Source organism: Phascolarctos cinereus, unplaced genomic scaffold (genome assembly GCF_003287225.1).
Source record: "Phascolarctos cinereus isolate Bilbo 61053 unplaced genomic scaffold, phaCin_HiC Scaffold_4;HRSCAF=312, whole genome shotgun sequence".
NCBI lineage: Eukaryota > Metazoa > Chordata > Mammalia > Diprotodontia > Phascolarctidae > Phascolarctos > Phascolarctos cinereus.
Genome location: NW_027555847.1, coordinates 659,169,067 through 659,186,039, shown reverse-complemented (window position 1 = coordinate 659,186,039; position 16,973 = coordinate 659,169,067). Strand labels below are relative to the sequence as shown.

General features: G+C 48.6%; 1 pseudogene; it reads right to left on the bottom strand.

The window, feature by feature from the left end:
* Nucleotides 1-271: 271 nt before the first annotated feature.
* LOC110214254 (lysosomal alpha-mannosidase-like) lies at nucleotides 272-13,238 on the bottom strand (annotated as a pseudogene).
* Between the last annotated feature and the right edge of the window lie 3,735 nt (nucleotides 13,239-16,973).

Below are 16,973 nucleotides of genomic sequence, written 5' to 3'. Positions count from 1 at the left end.
CCAGATGCCCATGTGGGAGGGGTCCTGCTTCGGGAAAAGTCAAGTCCTCCTATGGCCACCTTGCATCATCTCCTCCACTCCTTCCTCTATACCTCCCCCTGCAACCCCCACTCCACCCCTAACACATAGACAAATACACACAAACATACACAAACACACACGAGTAGGTAGCAGAGGGCCACGACGATGACACTTTAATGTCTTTAATATTAATAGAAGCCCTAAGAAAGTGACAGGAGAGCTCCTTCTGGTCCAGCCTGGGGAGAGAAAGCATGGTCTGCGAAGGGCAGCTCAGGGCTCAGAACCTCATCTGTCCCTTTCCTTGCTCCAGGTGACAGAGGCCAGGAAGGTGCGGATTTCCATGGGCTGGAGAGTGACAGCAGAGGGGTCCAGGGAGGGGCCGGCTGCACAGGAGCAGGGCCTGTTAGAGCGAGACCAGAGAGACAGGAGATGAAAGGAGCGTCACACCTCAGCCCCGGCCCCAAGAGGCTCCTCCTTTGTTCTAGGTCCTGCCTACCAAGGCCCTCTCTGGCCACACTCTGGGGCTCCCCAGGGACAGGGACCAGAAGCAGCTATTCTGTCCCCTCCCCAGCCAGTACCTCCTCCTGTGCTGGTCCTCCACTGAAGCCTGGTGGCCTTGGAGAGGGGCTGGTCAGCTGACAGAGTGGTCTCCTCCAGGTGGCTGATGGTGAAGGCGGAGAACAGATCCTGAGAGACCAAAGAGAAGCTGGGGCTGAGTGGGGTCCTCTCCCATTTCCCTCTGCCCTTCTCTTGGTCCTCCCCTCTACTCACCTGTAGGTTCAGGGTCACTGGCTGGGACAGGTTGAACATGCTGCCCTCCCCACGCCCAAAAATGTGCTCCAGGCGCAGCAGGACTGTGTTGGGGCCCCAGCGGGCCAGGGTCAGCAGGTGCACCGCTGGGGGGAGCTCTCTTTGAAGTCCAGAGAACTGCCATAGAGGGAGCAGGGAGGAAAGATGGGTCCATGGAGCAAAGTGTCCCCCTTGCTAAGGCCCACCCTGCTGGGTCTGGGACACACTCTCACCTCTGTGAGCGCAGGGGTCCCCGGGCTGTATGGGGTGCCCTGCCCCACAGGGGCCAGCACCAGCTGAGGGGCCAGAGCTTCCCGCTGGGCCTGGGAGTGGTGTTCAGCAACTGCTACCTCCACTGTGTCCAGCAGCACCAGATGTCTGCCCTATACCACCATCCCCAGGCTCCACCAGGGTTTTTCCTACCCCTTGGTTTCCAAGATCTGCCGCACCAGACCCTAAATTACCAGGAACCCCCCTTTTGATGCTGCCACTTTCCAGGAGAAGCAACCCTTTATTTCCTTTCTTCCATTCTGCCTATTCTATCAATGTTTGGGGTGGCTTCCCCCTTCCCCCGTCCAGGAAATAATAATAATAACTAAACATTTATATAGTGCTTTAAGGTTTACAAAACCCTTTACATATTATCCCATTAGATTCTGACAACAGCCCTTTAAAGTGGGTGCTATCATTATCCCCATTTTACAGATGAAGAAACTGAGATTGAGAGGTGCTGAGAGATTTGCCAGCAGTCACAAAGTAGCAGGATTCAAACTCAGACCTTCCTTTCTCCAAGTCTAGCATTCTATCCACTATGCCTCTTAGATGAATAATTCACCAGGGGAAAAGTAGCAGAAGGGAACTCCTTAGTATTACTGTGCTTTCCCAGTCTCTCACCACTGAGCTAAAAGTTCTCTGGCTAGCACTAGGAAAATGGCATAAGTTGGCTAGGTGGCGCAGTAGATAGAGTGGCCACCCTGAAGTGAGGAAGACTCATCCTTCTGAGTTCAAATCTGGCCTCAGACACTAGCTGTGTGACCCTGGGCAAGTCACTCAACCTTGTTTGCCTCAGTTTCCTCATCTGTAAAATGAGCTGGAGAAGGAAATGGCAAACCACTCCAGTATCTCTGCCAAGAGAACCCCAAATGGGGTCACAGAAAGTCAGACACGACTGAAAACTTACCAACAACAGAGAACAACAAATAGGAAGATTTGGGAAAACACAAGAACAGTACTTGTCTGTACTGATGCAGAGCAAAGAAAGAAGAACCAGGCACATTGTACAATGGCAGCAGCAAAGTAAATAACGTCAACATGGAGGGGTAACCAAACTTGGGTCCAGCACCATGGTCAACACCAGCATCTTCCTATCAAAGATCCACATCCCTCCTTTCTGCAATAAGCTTTATCTCAAGAAATGCAAAGAAATGCACTTTGTAAGGGGATCCGTTTGTATGTTGGGTGGGAAGGGTCTTTTGGGGGAGAAATGAAAAGTACCAACAAGACTTAGTAAAAGTACATAGCAGCATCAAAGTGATGACCAGCAATTTTGATCCCTAGGATAAGTGGCAGGAAATAAATTCTCAAATCAACCTTGTAATGCACAATGTGAAAATAATGCAGGCATGGATCCCAAGATGCATTTCCCCAAGAGGAAGTCTCCAAATACATACTCATAGCAGTCTTTTTTGCAGCAGCAAAGAATTGTAGTAAAGTCAATGCCTGTTGATTGGGGAATGGCTCAACAAATTGTGGTATGCACACATAGCAGAACACTGACTGCCCCATAAGAAATGCATATGAAGAATTCAAGGAGTCATGGGAAGACATATGAACCGATGCCAAGTAAACTAAGTAGAACAAGGAAAACAATTATTCACAGCAGTGGCGGCGAATGCAAAGAACAAGGGAAAAAATTGGAACCAAATGCTATGTAATTATTATGACCAAATTTGGCCCCAAAGAAGAGAGATGGGAAGGCACCTCCCTGCATTCTTTGCAAAGGTGGGTGACTATGGGTGTGGAACGTGGCATGTCATGCCAGAATTGGTGGATATGCTGGTTAGTTTTGCTGAACTGACTTTTCCCTCTGTCTTTTTTCTTCTTTGTAATGGCTCTCTGGGTAGGGGAAAGGGAAGGATTTATTAGGGAAATGAAGGGAATTTGAAAACAAAAGATTGCAATATTTTTTAAAGAAAAAAATAATAGGGGCAACTAGGTGGTGCAGTGGACAGAGCTCTGGCCTTGGAGTCAGGAGGACCTGAGTTCAAATCTGGTCTCAGACACTTGACACTTAGTAGTTGTGTGACCCTGGGCAAGTCACTTAACCCCGATTGCCTCACCAAAAAAAAAGAAAAGAAAAAAGAAAAGAAAAAAAAGAAATGAAATAAAGAAATAAAGAAAAAAGAAAAGAAAAAGAAAAAAATAATATAAGTAATTAAGACAAATCCAATTGAGTGGGGGAAACAATTAGTTATTCCAGAAATTTAGGGCATAGAATCTCAGAGTTAGAAGGGACCTCAAAGATCATCTAGTCCAGTCCACAGAATTTGGGGTCCCATGTTTATTCTACTCTACCAGAAAGGCCCAGTCAAATTGGGTTCTTCCCACACAGGACATAGGAGGGCACTGGGATTATTAACCACATTTACTAGGGAAAATACTACAGCTTGGGGAAAGAAGGGTAGAAGAGAGGCCAGTTTGCCTGGAAAGGAAGAAGGAAAGGAAAAATCTTGATGAGGAGGTAGAGCAAGACAGTATGGAAATCTTTTTACCTGTGGAAGGGAGAGAAGGAGGAAGCAAAGAGGTGGGACTTACAACCTCCTGGAACCCAAACATTCTCTTTTCCAATTCTCCCCCAGAGTCCAAATTCAGGCTTCTTTTGTCTTATTCTGCTCTTCTAAGCAGTACCTGTGGTACATGTTGGTACCCTCCAAATTGCCCACCCTGGGGCAAAGCCCCAACAGTTCTTGGCTAGTTACAATTCTAGGCAAGGTGACCTACAACCTAATAAAACTGTAAAATAAATTTCCTGGGCTCAGCTAAGCTGTTAGATGACTGTTTTCTGGTTTTTGAAGGGGCTTCAGTTCCCTTATCAGTAAAATGGGAGAGTTAGATTAGATGGCCTCAAAGATCTGCACTAACTCAAAATATATGATTTTTTTTGTATGTGTGCAAGAAGGTCAGATGGAAGAGGGATTTGATTTGTTCTGATTGCTCCTAGATAGAAGAGCTAGAAGCAGTGTATAGAAGTTTCGGAGATGCAGATTTAGCCTTGATATAAAAAAGAAATTTCTAGTGTGTTTCAAGTGTAGGAGCTGGGAAGTTCGATTGGGGAAATCTCTGATTGATTTGATGATCTCACAGGGATGAGTCATTGCCTGGGCTCAGGAAAGTATCTCCCTATGGGGAGTATGGACATGCCCATTGATCCCTTCTTTAGAAGGCAGAGACAATCCTTGGCTCTTTTTCAATGACTGAGGACAGCTCTAAGATGATTGATTAACTGGGACTAAGGAAGATGGACTCTTGTCAGAGGAGCTGCCCTTTTTTGGTGACTTATAAAAAAAGGGTGACAGTCTGACTTCAGCCATTTTCAGGCTCATGTTTGTGTTTTAGCTTCCAACTTTCTTCAAGAGTGCTTTGATAAGTATACTTTTTTTTAAACTTTATTTTTCTTGAGAGGTTTTTTGGGTCTCTTTTCTTTCACAACATGACTAATATGGAAGTATGTTTTGCATAACTGCACATGTATAACCTATATCAAATTGCAGTGAGGGAGGAGGGAAGAAAGGGAGGGAGAGAATTTGGAACTCAAGATTTAAAAAAAATGTAAAAAATTGTTTTTACATGTAGTTGGAAAAAATAAAATATTAAATAGAATGCTTCGATAGAGGTAGGAGAATCCCTTAAGGAACAGTGGATGGCAATTTGTGCAGAAACATGTGATGATGGTAAACATCTATTTGCATGCGGCCTGAGAGAATGCCTGATAGTAGCCACTAGCTGGTGTAGTGGATAGAGAACCAAGCCTGGAGTCAGGAAGATCTGAGTTCAAATTTGACCTCAGACCCTTACTAGCTGTGTGACTGGGCTTAACCTCTCTCTGCCTCAGTTTCCTCATCTGTAAATAGGGATAACAATAGCACCTACCTCACAGGATTGCTGTGAAGATCAAATGAATATAAGTGTAAAGTGCTTAGCATCATCTGGCACATAGGAAGAGCTATATAAATGTTGTCATCATTACTATTATTATTATTATTATTATTAGCCTAACTGATGGCAGCAAGCAAGGGCACTGATAGATTTCCTGCAGAAGCACATCACAGAAGTAGACATGTGCCTATCTCTTCTCAGACTGAGAAGAGGGATCATGAACGATGTTCCGGAACCCCAAACTCCTGTGAAGAGAAGAGATTTAGTGTTCTTATATATATATATATATATATATATATATATATATATATATATATATATCACATATATTCCAGAATTTAGTCTTCTACCTAGGGAAGGAAGACTTCCAACCTTAGGGATTGCTTCATGTATGACCCTTCAGATCAAGTTCCCAAGTTTGTTAGTTTGGCAATCAGACCTCCTAGAAAGATAGCGATTTTTTGGAGAAGCTTTGCCTTTTTGGATAAAGAAGAGAATTGTCCATATGGCCCTGGCAGCTGAAGGAGCTGTTAAGGAAACCTGTCACTTGGGGATGGAAAGAAATTTGGACCTTGCTACACTCCACCATACCAGTGAGTTATTTTGATAGTGCAGTTTGATAAGACAGAAATTTCTTGTTCATCAGCTTCTCCCACCACCACCACCACCACATATGTTTAATTCCCAAGAGGAGTCTGGTTGGTATTACAAGTTTTAGGGAACCATGCGGAACCTCCCTTGTGGGAAAGAAGGACTATAGAAATGTCAGAGGATTGCCCTTCAGAAGAGGAGCCAATGAGTTACTTCCAAGGGGGTAGTTTTGAATTACTTAGAGGTTGTCTTCAACCCATATGCCTTGCTACATTGAGGTTCTTACAGGAGTTGGGGCTCCTGCTACCCACATTTAAGCCAACCTTGATACAAGCTATCCTAAAGCTTTATTTCAGAGATTTCCTCAGTCTAAACTCTGGGATTGGGGTAGGACAAAGAGAGATGAGGATTATTGCAGGGCAGCCCCGGAAATTAGAAATCGGACCCAACCCATGTGAGCCCAGAGTCTTTTTTGTTTCTTGTTTCTTGTTTTGGTGGGGAGGCTACCTAGGCAACAGGTTAAACTAGCAATAAAAACTACCCAGGGAGTAGTTTGCTTCAGGGGCAGTGAGTGACTTCCCCGTCACTGGGGTTTTCCAGCTAATGGTGAATGACCACTAGTCAGGGATGGCACAGAGAGGATTCTTGTTCAGGTTCCATTGGATGTCCTCTGAGGGCATCTCTTACTCTCTTGGCCAATTCTTATGCTTTGTTCCAGTCAGGCCCCAGAGAAGCAAGCTCTTTTATTCATGGCAACCCAGTAGATAGCACTGGGCTTGAAGTCAAGACCTGGGATGGAATACCAACCATGAAGCTTACTAGTTGGGTGACCTCAGTCAAGTCTTTAGCCTCAAGGAGCCTCCAGGTCTTCAGCAGGCAAATGAGGATGATAGACCCAGCAAGTACTTCCTCGTAGGGTCAATGTAAGGTGCAAACTAGTTAATGTATGTAAATTGCTTTGCAACTTTTAAAGGGTGATATAAATGTCAGTTATTAATATATATTCCCCCAAATACACATTTGTTTTTGTTCAGTAGTTTCAGTCATGTCCAATTTTTCATGACTCCATTTGGGGTTTTCTTGGCAGAGATACTGGAGTGGTTTGCCATTTCCTTCTCCAGCTCATTTTATAGATGAGGAAACTAAGGCAAACAGGATTAAATGACTTGCCCAGAGTCACACAGCTGGTAAGGGACTGAGGCTGGATTTGAACTGCGGTCTTCCTGACTCCAGGTCGGGCGCTGTCTCCACTGTGCCACCTAGCTGCCCCAAGTGCACATACTCCATCCCACTGGGATGAGCCCAGCTGCTTGCTCTAAACAGAACTCACTCATTTGCTTTACAAGGCCAAGCTCATTCTCAGGGCCTCAGGAATTCTCTTGGTCTGTGGTTGGCCCTGGGGAGTACTATCCACCCATGTGTTCCTACCTAATCCCCAACTCTCTACCCCACCCCTTAGGATCCAAAGCTTCATCCGAAAGGTTCATAAGGAACCTTTCTTCCCCCACCCTCTTTTCCTCACATTGCCCCAAGCGTTTGCCAGGCTTGGTAGCCACACCCCAGCTCATACCTGCACGAAGTGAGCCTGGGCCCTGAATTCATAGGAAATGGCACTGAGCTTTGGGTTCTGAAGATGTAGGTACCAGAGGCCTGTCAGTTTCTGTAGTCCCTGCTGCTGGCTCTATATCTGATGGGTTGTGGGAGGAGGAAGGGAAAAATGATGCCTTGATCTGGCTCTGCTCTAAGCCTCTTGTTCTCCTCAGGACTTCCTGTACCCTTCCCCACCCCCCCCATTGTCCTCTCCAGGACCCCCTTCACTAGTAGAAAGCCTGGGTGAGTGGCAGCTTCAGGCCCAGGTCCAGATTCTCAATCTCTCAGTCTCTCAATCTGCCTGGGTCAAATGTGGCTCGAATGTGCTAGACCTACAGACAGACAGGCAGACAGATTGCTGAAATGTACAGTAAGAGCCTTAGACCTGGCCCCCAAAGCTAGACCCAGCACAAAGCATTGGGAGGCTACTCCCTAGGCTTGGGGAGATTGAACTCTGAGGGTCATACCTCAATTCTCTCTTCTCTCTATCTCCCAACCCGGCTCAAAGATGTTTCACTTTGCTTCCCCACTGGCCTCAATGACTCACCTTGTTTTGGATGACCAGGGTAGTGGGTGTAGGGGCTGCAGGAGTGGGCACCCTGCCAGGCAGCCTGGTCACAGAACAGATGTCAAAGACAAGGGGAGGGGCTGAGGCTGAGAAGAGGGGGCTCAGGAGAGGAGGTCCTCATTCCTTCACCTGACATGGCAACAACCTTAGTGGAAGGGGCAGGGATGTTGTTTAATGAAGGGAAACCGAGACACAGATGTCACCTCTTTTTGTCTCCAAACCACAACCTATTAGAGGGTTCCAAAGATTTGCGGAAAGAAATGTTGTAGCCTCACCCAGGTGAGGACAGTGAATGATGTCACTAGGGGGTATTCTGGGATTACATCCCCAGGATGGTTATAGGGGGAGGTTAGGTACTAGGAATATTCTGAAGAAGGAAGATGAAATGTGAGGTCATTACCTCACTAGGCACAGTGCAATGGTTGGCATCCCTCACCTGAAAGCCCCACTTGCTGACTGGCAGTCTCACTATCCAGCTCACTGTCCATCCAGGGAGTTGTAGAGGAGGACCAAGAATTGGAGGGCCAATGGAAGAGTCAGACCAGTCCCTGTGCCAGCCCCATGCCCAGCAACACCCTTTCTTCTCCCATCTCCCAAGCCCAGTGAGCTGTCCACATTCCCCTCTTTGCCCCAGGGCCCAGCTGACACTGGGTCCCTCTGGCTCAGGGGACATAGGCTGATATTCAGGTGATTACAGGACACAAAATCCTCTTGGGAGCCTCCCAGACTTGCCAAAGCATTGCCCACCAGCACCTGAGAGGGGCACAAGGATCAGCCTCCAGCAGGCCCTCTGCCTCCCCTTCTACTAGGGGCCCCTGGGCCACAGCCATCCCTCACACTGCTCCCAGCCCTCCACCAGCTGCTTCATGAGATACCACTGACGGCAGCATGGTCCTGGGCCACAGCCACTGCCTTCCCTGGGAGCAGATGATGTGAGGAGAGGGCTGGGGGTGGGGGGCCATGGGCTGGGGACCAAGAAGGAAGAAACAACCCTCCTCCTCCAAACCCACCCGATGGGTCCGGTCATCTACGCAGGTAGATACTTCTCCCTCATCCAGAGGGACCCTGAGATGCTGCTGGTCCAGCCAGTGCCTCCAGCTGGTTACACATCTGGTGGGAGGAGGACACAGGGGCCAAATGGAGGAGAGGGCCTGTGTCTCCTTCCATGACTCCCCTGGTCTCCTTTACTTGGTTCTACTGGGCCCCCATCTTGTGATACATGGGAAAGAGAGCCAGATGCGACATGAGAGCTCTTGGGGGACAGGTCTCTGCTGCTTACTACCTATATGACCTTGAGTAAGTAATTTTAAATTCTCTGGGGTCTCAGTTTCCTCATCTATAAGATGAGGGGGTTGGGCCAAATGACCTTTAATCTCCCTTCCAAAAGCCAATCTGTGATCCTATAACTTGGCTCACTCCCTATCAAACAGAACTTTCCCTTCCCCTAGGTCCCTCCCCCCATCCCATCAGGACTCCATCGTATATCTTCTTTCTAAGGACCCCCATATTCTTCCAACAGACCCATTCCCCAACTCCATCTTATCCTCCTTTCAGAGCCCTTTATACTCTTCCCGTAGACTCCTTCCCCCCTCCATCAGAATCCCATCTTATCTTCCTGCAAAGGACCCTCACATGTTTCTTATGTTCTTCTCTCTCTGCCCCCCAGCAAAGTCCCCACCTGCAGAAATTTATGGCTCAGGCACTCATAACGCTTGAGGGCAGGGTGGCTGGTGAAGCAGCCAGTACAGAACTGGTGGAGGCCATCTGCAAAGGGCAGAAGTCCTGCTTCATTGTCCTGGGGCATGGAGGGGTGGGGGTTGGGGACAAGTCACTCTCTGCCCCAGTGATTCTGGGCAGAGAGTGCTTCTCTCTCCACTCCTTCTCCTCCTCCCCACCACCTCTACCATCCTAGTACCAGGTGAGGTAGGCCTTGTCCAGCTCCCACAGGGAACAGGCCGGGGTAGAGTATGGGACATTGATGAGGCTCCCTTTGCTTTGCTGAGGGGGGAAGGGAATGAAGACTGACTCAGTCTGCCTAACCCTGTCACCTGGCCAGCGTCCCATTCTCTCCTTGACCCCTACACCATACACCTTTGCATTAACAAGATGGATCAGTTTGTCCAAATCATCGAACCATTGACCGACTTGGCTTCTAGTAGAAACCACTGTCCATGGTCATCACTGTGTGCTTGGAGCTATAGCTGGGCCTAGAAGGGACAAGTCAGGATCCTTAGCTTCCTGAGCCACGGCTGGGAAGACAGGGCCAAGCCCCATCCCAGTGCCCTGCTCAGGCAATGGGGTTCAGGGATCTACCTCAGAGGAAAAGAGATGTGGGGGCAGAATCAAGGCAAAGACATGGCATCAAGGTGCAAGGAGGGATAGTGAAGAATTGCCCTTGGGAGAAAGGGGCCAGCAGAAGGCGGAAATCCATTGACCTTCTCTGATATTTTCTCCTTTCCAACATGCAAACTCAGAACAATCTGGGCTGACTGCCCACTCCCCATGCCCGGGGCACTGGTAAGGCAGCCAGACCAGAAGGCCACCTTTCCAGTTTGGTTCTTTATAGCCCCATAGCCCTACATCTCCACTTGCAGAGCCTCCTGAAGCCCATGGCATTGGACCATTGGCCCCTGTCTGACATTGCCAGAGCTAGAGGACACATGGCGGGGAAAAGAGTAAGGCCAGGATGTGACTCCCCACAGAAGCCTAGCTCAGCCTGGGCAGCTGAGCCCCTGACATGGCCTTGAAAAGTAGAGATAGGCAACTGAAAAATGCCGATGAGATCTTTCCCAGCGGTGGTCTGGGGCTGTAGACGTGGAGGGCTGCCTTGGAACTGGGGCCAGGTCACACCTGGGCAACAGCTGCTTCCAAAAAGTGGTTGGTCACTTCTTCGGCCCAGGAATCTGGACTGTCCGGATCATCCACCACAAGGTTCCCTTCTCTGACAGAGCAGAGAGAATCCCAGCACAGGCCCATTGGTGGGAAGTAGATGTTGGGAAGGATACCTAGGAACCAAACAGTCAGCCCAGGGCCCCCTCATTTAAATCCCAAGCTGCTCTCGACCCCTGCCATGGCCCCTGCCCCTTCCTCACCCCAGAGCCCACATTCTACCTGCAGCAATCCTTTGGCCCCATGAGCTTTTCTAGTAAACTTCAGGGGAGAGAGCAGGGGTGGGGAGCTGCCAACAACTTCTCTTACTGGTGAAGAGGTCAGCTTGAGGAGGCCATAAGTTGGCACTCACCCTCCAGACCAGCTCCATCTCCAGCTCTCATATGCCTCTGCCTGTCCTGATAATCCAGGCAGTCCAAGAAATAGCCATCAGGGCCCATCTGTGGGGAAGGAATCAGAGAGAGGTCAGAGGCTGAGGTTCTCTCCGGCAACATCTGTGGGGAGGGAAGGGAAGGGCCAGCAGGCAGGAAGGTGGCAAGATGAGGCATAGGCAGAGAACACTGAGGAAGACCTGAGCAAAGAGGGACTCTCGCTCCCATGAGTGGCCAAAGGGGTCAACATGCCAGACGACTCAAGAGTGGCCACAGTCCCCAAAGGTATCTCTCAGGAAGCGCAACCCCAAAATCGTCTGGTCAATGATGGCTACATGGTATATGGAGGCCTTGTCATTCGTGACCCAGCCTCCATTGGCAAACTGGAGCCTCCCTATGGAGTAGAGGATGGGGTAGGTGAATTCCCTCAAGGAAGGAGGCATGTGGTCCCAACTCCCTCCCTGGGAAACTAGAGCAGGTACCAGGCTGTCCTGCTGGGTAACCATGGGGCCACCTCCCTAGTCAGGTAGACAAGACTGGGGGGCAGAGAACATGCCCACATGGCCATCACAAGGTACATGACGTCACAGAAAAAATGCACGGCACATGTGCGCGCACACATACACGCCGATGTGTAAGGAAGCAGCTGGGTTTAGTGGGAGGCAGGAAACGTACAGTAAAGTCACAGCTCTGACACTTCCTAGCCAGAGGACTTTGATTGTGCAAATCTCGAGTCTCAATTTCTTCATCTGTGAAATGGGGTGGTGAGGGCCGGTAGAACCAGATGATCTCTCTGGTCCCCTCTGGCTCTAATGTTTTCTGATGCTGTGGTCCCCTGCCCTCAGCCCTCCTCACCCTGGCCTGCCACCTTGGGGCCAGCTGCTGTTGCCACCATTGGATGAAGAAGGCCATCTCGGACAAAACGAAGCATCAAGATGGTTTGGCCAGCAGGGCAGATACCACGGAGTCTAGGGCGTGCTGTACACACTTGTGAGGACCATCGCCTGATCTGTGGGCACAAACAGCCCCCACCACTCCCCTCAGGGAAGGGCCATCTTGCCTTCCTCAGGCCCCAAGGCACTCCCTTCTCCCTCTCCTTCTGCAAGGCCCCAGTCCTAGCATCCTTTAGAAGGGGCTCTGAGTGCCTGGCTGGGTTCTTAGAGTAGAACAGCCTATGGGTCAGGTTCTGCCTCAAGTCTCCCGGACACTGGGACCAATCAGCAGACTCCAAGCCCGGTAGCCACTCTCTCTGAGTTAATGCCCCAACTTGCCCTTCTTTCTCACCTCCAAAGTAATATTCATCCACCGTCTGGAGCCAGCCAACATCACTGTGGGTATGGGGCAGCAGGTGCCCATTGATCATGGAGGGCTGGGTGGCCGGGCATAACTAAGCATGGGGCAGACACCCCAACGTGGGACCACTTAAGGCTGCAGAAATGCCTCTGCTCCTGCTTAGCCCTACCCTAGCCCCTCTTCTAGCCATTCCCAATGGAAAGGGGGAATGGGAAGCCAAAGATGGTGGAGTTAGGGTGGGTCCAACAGCCTAGTGTCCAAGGTCCTTGGACTCCTGCCTAGAGTGTCAGCTAATGATTCCAGGAGCCTCCTGCCCCTGCACAGAAATAAACCCTGGGCTGGCGTGGCAATGCTCTTTCCTCTGGAAATGTCCCCTTGAGCGGGCTCATAATTATTCCACCAGGAGTGATTAACACTTTGGATTCCTACCCACTGCTTCCCTTGAGTTAGCTCAGCTCCTGGGGTGTAACCTGTCCCTACCTTTCCTTGCCTCTCTTTATCCTTGTACCCCCAATGCCTCCTCTCCTCATGGTTCTGCCCTGGTTGAAGGCTCTCTCCCAAGGCCAAGCAGGACACAGATTTGCTGGCCCAGCTCCAGAGGGCGTAGGCCCCCAGGCAGGGCTCTGGGCCCAGGTTACTTTTCTCACTGAGGCTGCCCACCCTACCCCGGCTCAGTTGTGCACCTGCCTTCCTGGTGTCACCTCAGCAGATGCCTCACCTCTTTGCAGCCTACTTCCTGGGGCCCCCCATGTTCTGTCTGGCCACCCAGCTCCCCAGCGTACTATCCCAAATGGCAGGAATTCTCTGGATAAGGGCATGACTCCAGCCATCAGGCCCATCATGGGCAAAAGCCAAGAGGACACAGCAGCACTACCCCCACTCACCTCATAGCCACAGCCTCTGGCATGCCACACTAACAGTAGCCATAGGACCAGTGTGCCAATGGGCACTACTACTTCCATCACCCTCATCCCAGACCTGCTATGACCAATGCACCCAGTCAACCCTGAGATTGACAAGAGGACTACAGTGGAAAGCAGGGGAGAGCAGGAGCAAGTGGGGCTAGGCATGGGCTTTGGCCAGAAGGGTTGGCAGCGTGGCCCTGGAGATAAAGCTGTCTGAGAAATACTGGACACCAGAAGCCTAGTTATATTATTTTGTTACAAGAGAAGAACGAGAAGTTGGTGTAGACTCTCTCTTTGAGATATTTAGTGTGTCAGGATCCCTAGGGGAATGGGGCAGGGCTGGGTGAATTTTACCCTATCCACCCCCTAGGACACCCTGGGCCAGTTCAGGTGTTCACTTAGACAGGCACATTTCTTATTAAGCCCTAATCACTGAATGGGCTTAGCCTCAGTCAAACTGAGACCTTTTAAAGACGTTAGCTTGAAAAGGCCAAGATCCCCCACTGCATCCTGGGCCATCTCCAGTTGCCCTGATCTATATCTGGCCACTTGGACCCAGATGGCTCTGGAGGAGAAAGTGAGGCTGGTGACTTTGCACAGCCCTGCCTCACTTAAATCCAAGTCACTTGTATGTCACGGCATCACCTTCCTGATGTCATGGTCCTTTTAAAGAAGGAACGAAGGACAGACAGGAGCAACTCCAATCCTACCTTGGTTCCATCCTCAGCCCGGGGCTTCCTGGAGGGCTCGCTGAAACTGGCTTAACTCCCTTGGATCTACCCTGGAAGAGCGTATCTCCTTCATCCCAGGGACTTCCTTGGAGTGGGGGTGGGTGGCTGGCTCCCTCTTAAATAGGGCTCCCCTATGCTAGTTTGTAGGCCCAGTTGACCCCTCGGAAGTGCTGAGGATCATTCTGTCTGAGGTGTGGACAAACTCTAATGGGAATTGGGGTGGAGGGTGAAGATTGATCAAAGAGAATCTAGAATTAGAAGCCATCTAGTATAATCCCTTCATTTTACATGTGACACTTGTTCGGTATAACCAAGACTGGGGCAGCCCCCATATAACAGGCATTGGTTGATAGATCCCAAACATCCCCCTCCATCTGGAGTGCTACATCTGAGGGGAGCAGGAGTATGGCTGTGGCTGGGCCATCTCTCCCTCACTCTCTTCTCTTCAAGAGGAGACTTGGCTCTGGAACTCTAGCTCTCTATTACACAGCAGATACTTGTTGTCTAGGGGTGGGATTCTTTTTGAGTGTTTAGGATTAAAGCCTCTCTCCCTCATCGTACTGGGACGAAGGTAGGATAAGGGAAGTGGTCCCATTTCAGAGCTGGGCTTAGCTCTCCTTCTCACCAAACCCTCATTACACAAAAGTTATGGTTCCCATTTCTATTACTTTTCCACACTTTCATTTTTCAACAAAAATCATGGCTAATAAGTAAACATATTTTACTTGCTAATAGTAAAACAATAATCAGGAAAATCACTTAGATTAGTTTAGATGATAAGGCACAAGTCCAAGGGTAAGATGACATCTCAGCTCCAAGTGGGAGTATCAAGGGAGAGGGTGAGGGTGGGGGCAGAGCAGAATGGAAAACCATCTCACCCAAGTAGTTTACTCCAAGCAGTCTCTATCAGTACAGGTGCTAGGAAGCAAGACGAGTCAGGCCCTGCTCTTCCTCTATACCAGAGGACACTACAAAGCTATGATAGCCCCAGGGCTCTCCTGTCTGCCTGTCAGACTCTGAGCTTTCTCTCCTTGCTCTGTTTCCACTTTCTCTCCCAGAACTTTCTCAGTCCATCAGGTATCAGCATTATAGAGATGTCCTTCCTGGAATCTGCAAGCCCATGGTGGGGGGGGGGAGGTATATGGTAGAGCTCAGTATATTCAGGGTGTCCCCAAAGTTTTAATGTAGCTTTAAGCTTTAGTAGCTTAAAAGTGCATTAAGATTTTTGGGACAAACCTCCATGAGGAAACAGGTTCATGGAGGCTCAGTGACTTATAAGGGTCAGCAAGGGGCTGGCCTCTAGGCTGGCAGGAGCAGAAATGCTACTAGGGTGATGAGTCAATGACATTTTTGTATTTGTTTCCCCAAGTGATTAATAGGTGCTTTTGCATTTATTCATTCGTTTGTTTATTAGAATTGGAGTCAGAGAGGCCTGGATTCAAATCCTGCCTCAGATACTTATTAGAATGATTCTGAACAAGAATCTTCTCTGCAATATATATGATGACTAGTCATCAATTCTCTGCTTTAAGATCTACACAGGCCTCAAGAGGGGGGGAGACTGGGGAGAAGGGGAGAGGAATTTCGTGGTTCCCACCCATGAGCCTGTGTGACAATGATTACTCAGAGATGCACCTGCCTGAGGATGGAGCATCCCCACCCTTCAGTGGCAAGGCCTGGTCTCCATACTGCTTCCCCTCTCCTTAGCTATCCCTCAAGGCTCTGAAGACCCTAGTGCCTTGGCTTCCAAACCTCAAGCTACGTATGACTCATGGGGTAGTTCAGCTTCTGCCTTTGCTTACGCTGAGGCCCCAACCCTCCTGGCTGCCTGACATACTTTTCCTAGCACCATAGCAGACATGGGGCAGGGCTACTTTCAGAGCTGGTATCTGGGCTGTTCCTTATTTTCTGATTCTCTCAGTCCACCCTCCAGACTTTGGATACAATTGTTTCTCTGTTCCATCCCAGTCTTACACATCTGCCCCTCTTTGTGCCCAGCTCAAGGTTTCTGAATCACAAGGTACTTTTCTCTTTGTTCACGTGGCTGACCATCAGTTCAAGCATAACTTCCTCTCTTCCCCACTTGCTACCTTTTATATGCATTATGTATACACACATACCTTTTATTATACATATGTGTATATTTTACATATTACACATAATGTATGCATATATCATATATCATCTATGCATATGTATAAAGTATATATTCTCTCTCTCCTATTGCCCCCTTCAATGAATAATGGGGGGGGGGAAAGGAGACATAAAACCCTCAGAACAAACATGCATAGTCCAGCAAAACACATTCTTATGTTGGTCATGTCCAAAAACATTTTATTCTGCATTTTAGGTCTATCACTTCTCTGGCAGGAGGTGGGTGGCATGATTCATCTTCAGTTCTCTGGACTCACGATTTATCATTGCACTGATCAGAGTTCTAAAGTCTTTCAAAGTTGTTTTTCTCTAACATCATTTCATAAATTGTTTTCTTAGGTCTGCTCATAGATTCAGTTCCAAGACACCTTCCCAGTTTCCTCTGAAACTGTTCACTTCATCATTTTTAGGGCCTGATAATATTCTATTAAATTCATATACCATAATTTATTTAGTCTTTTCCCCAATTGGAAAAAAAACCCCTTAGTTTCCAGTTGTGGCTATTATAAAAAAGAGCTGCTCTAAATATTTTGCATATATACACAATTTCTCCTCAATTCTTTCTCTCTTTAGTGGGGTGTAAGGCTAGTGGTTGTACAGCTGGGTCAAAGGGTGTGTGCAGTTTGGGAACTTTTGGGGTGTAGTTCCAAATTGCTTTTCAGAATGGCTAGACTAATATGTAGCTCCACCGACAGTATATTTCTCTAATTGTTAGTGATTTCGGAACACTTTTTTTTTAAAAAACAGGGTCATTAATAGCTTGAATATCTTTGGAAAACTTCCTGTTCATTTCCTTTGAACATTTATTTATTAGGGAATGGCTCTTAGCCATAGAAATTTGAAACATTTCCTTACATATTTTGCATATGAGACTTTTATCAGAGCAACTGGCTGCAAAGATTCTTTCCCGTTTACC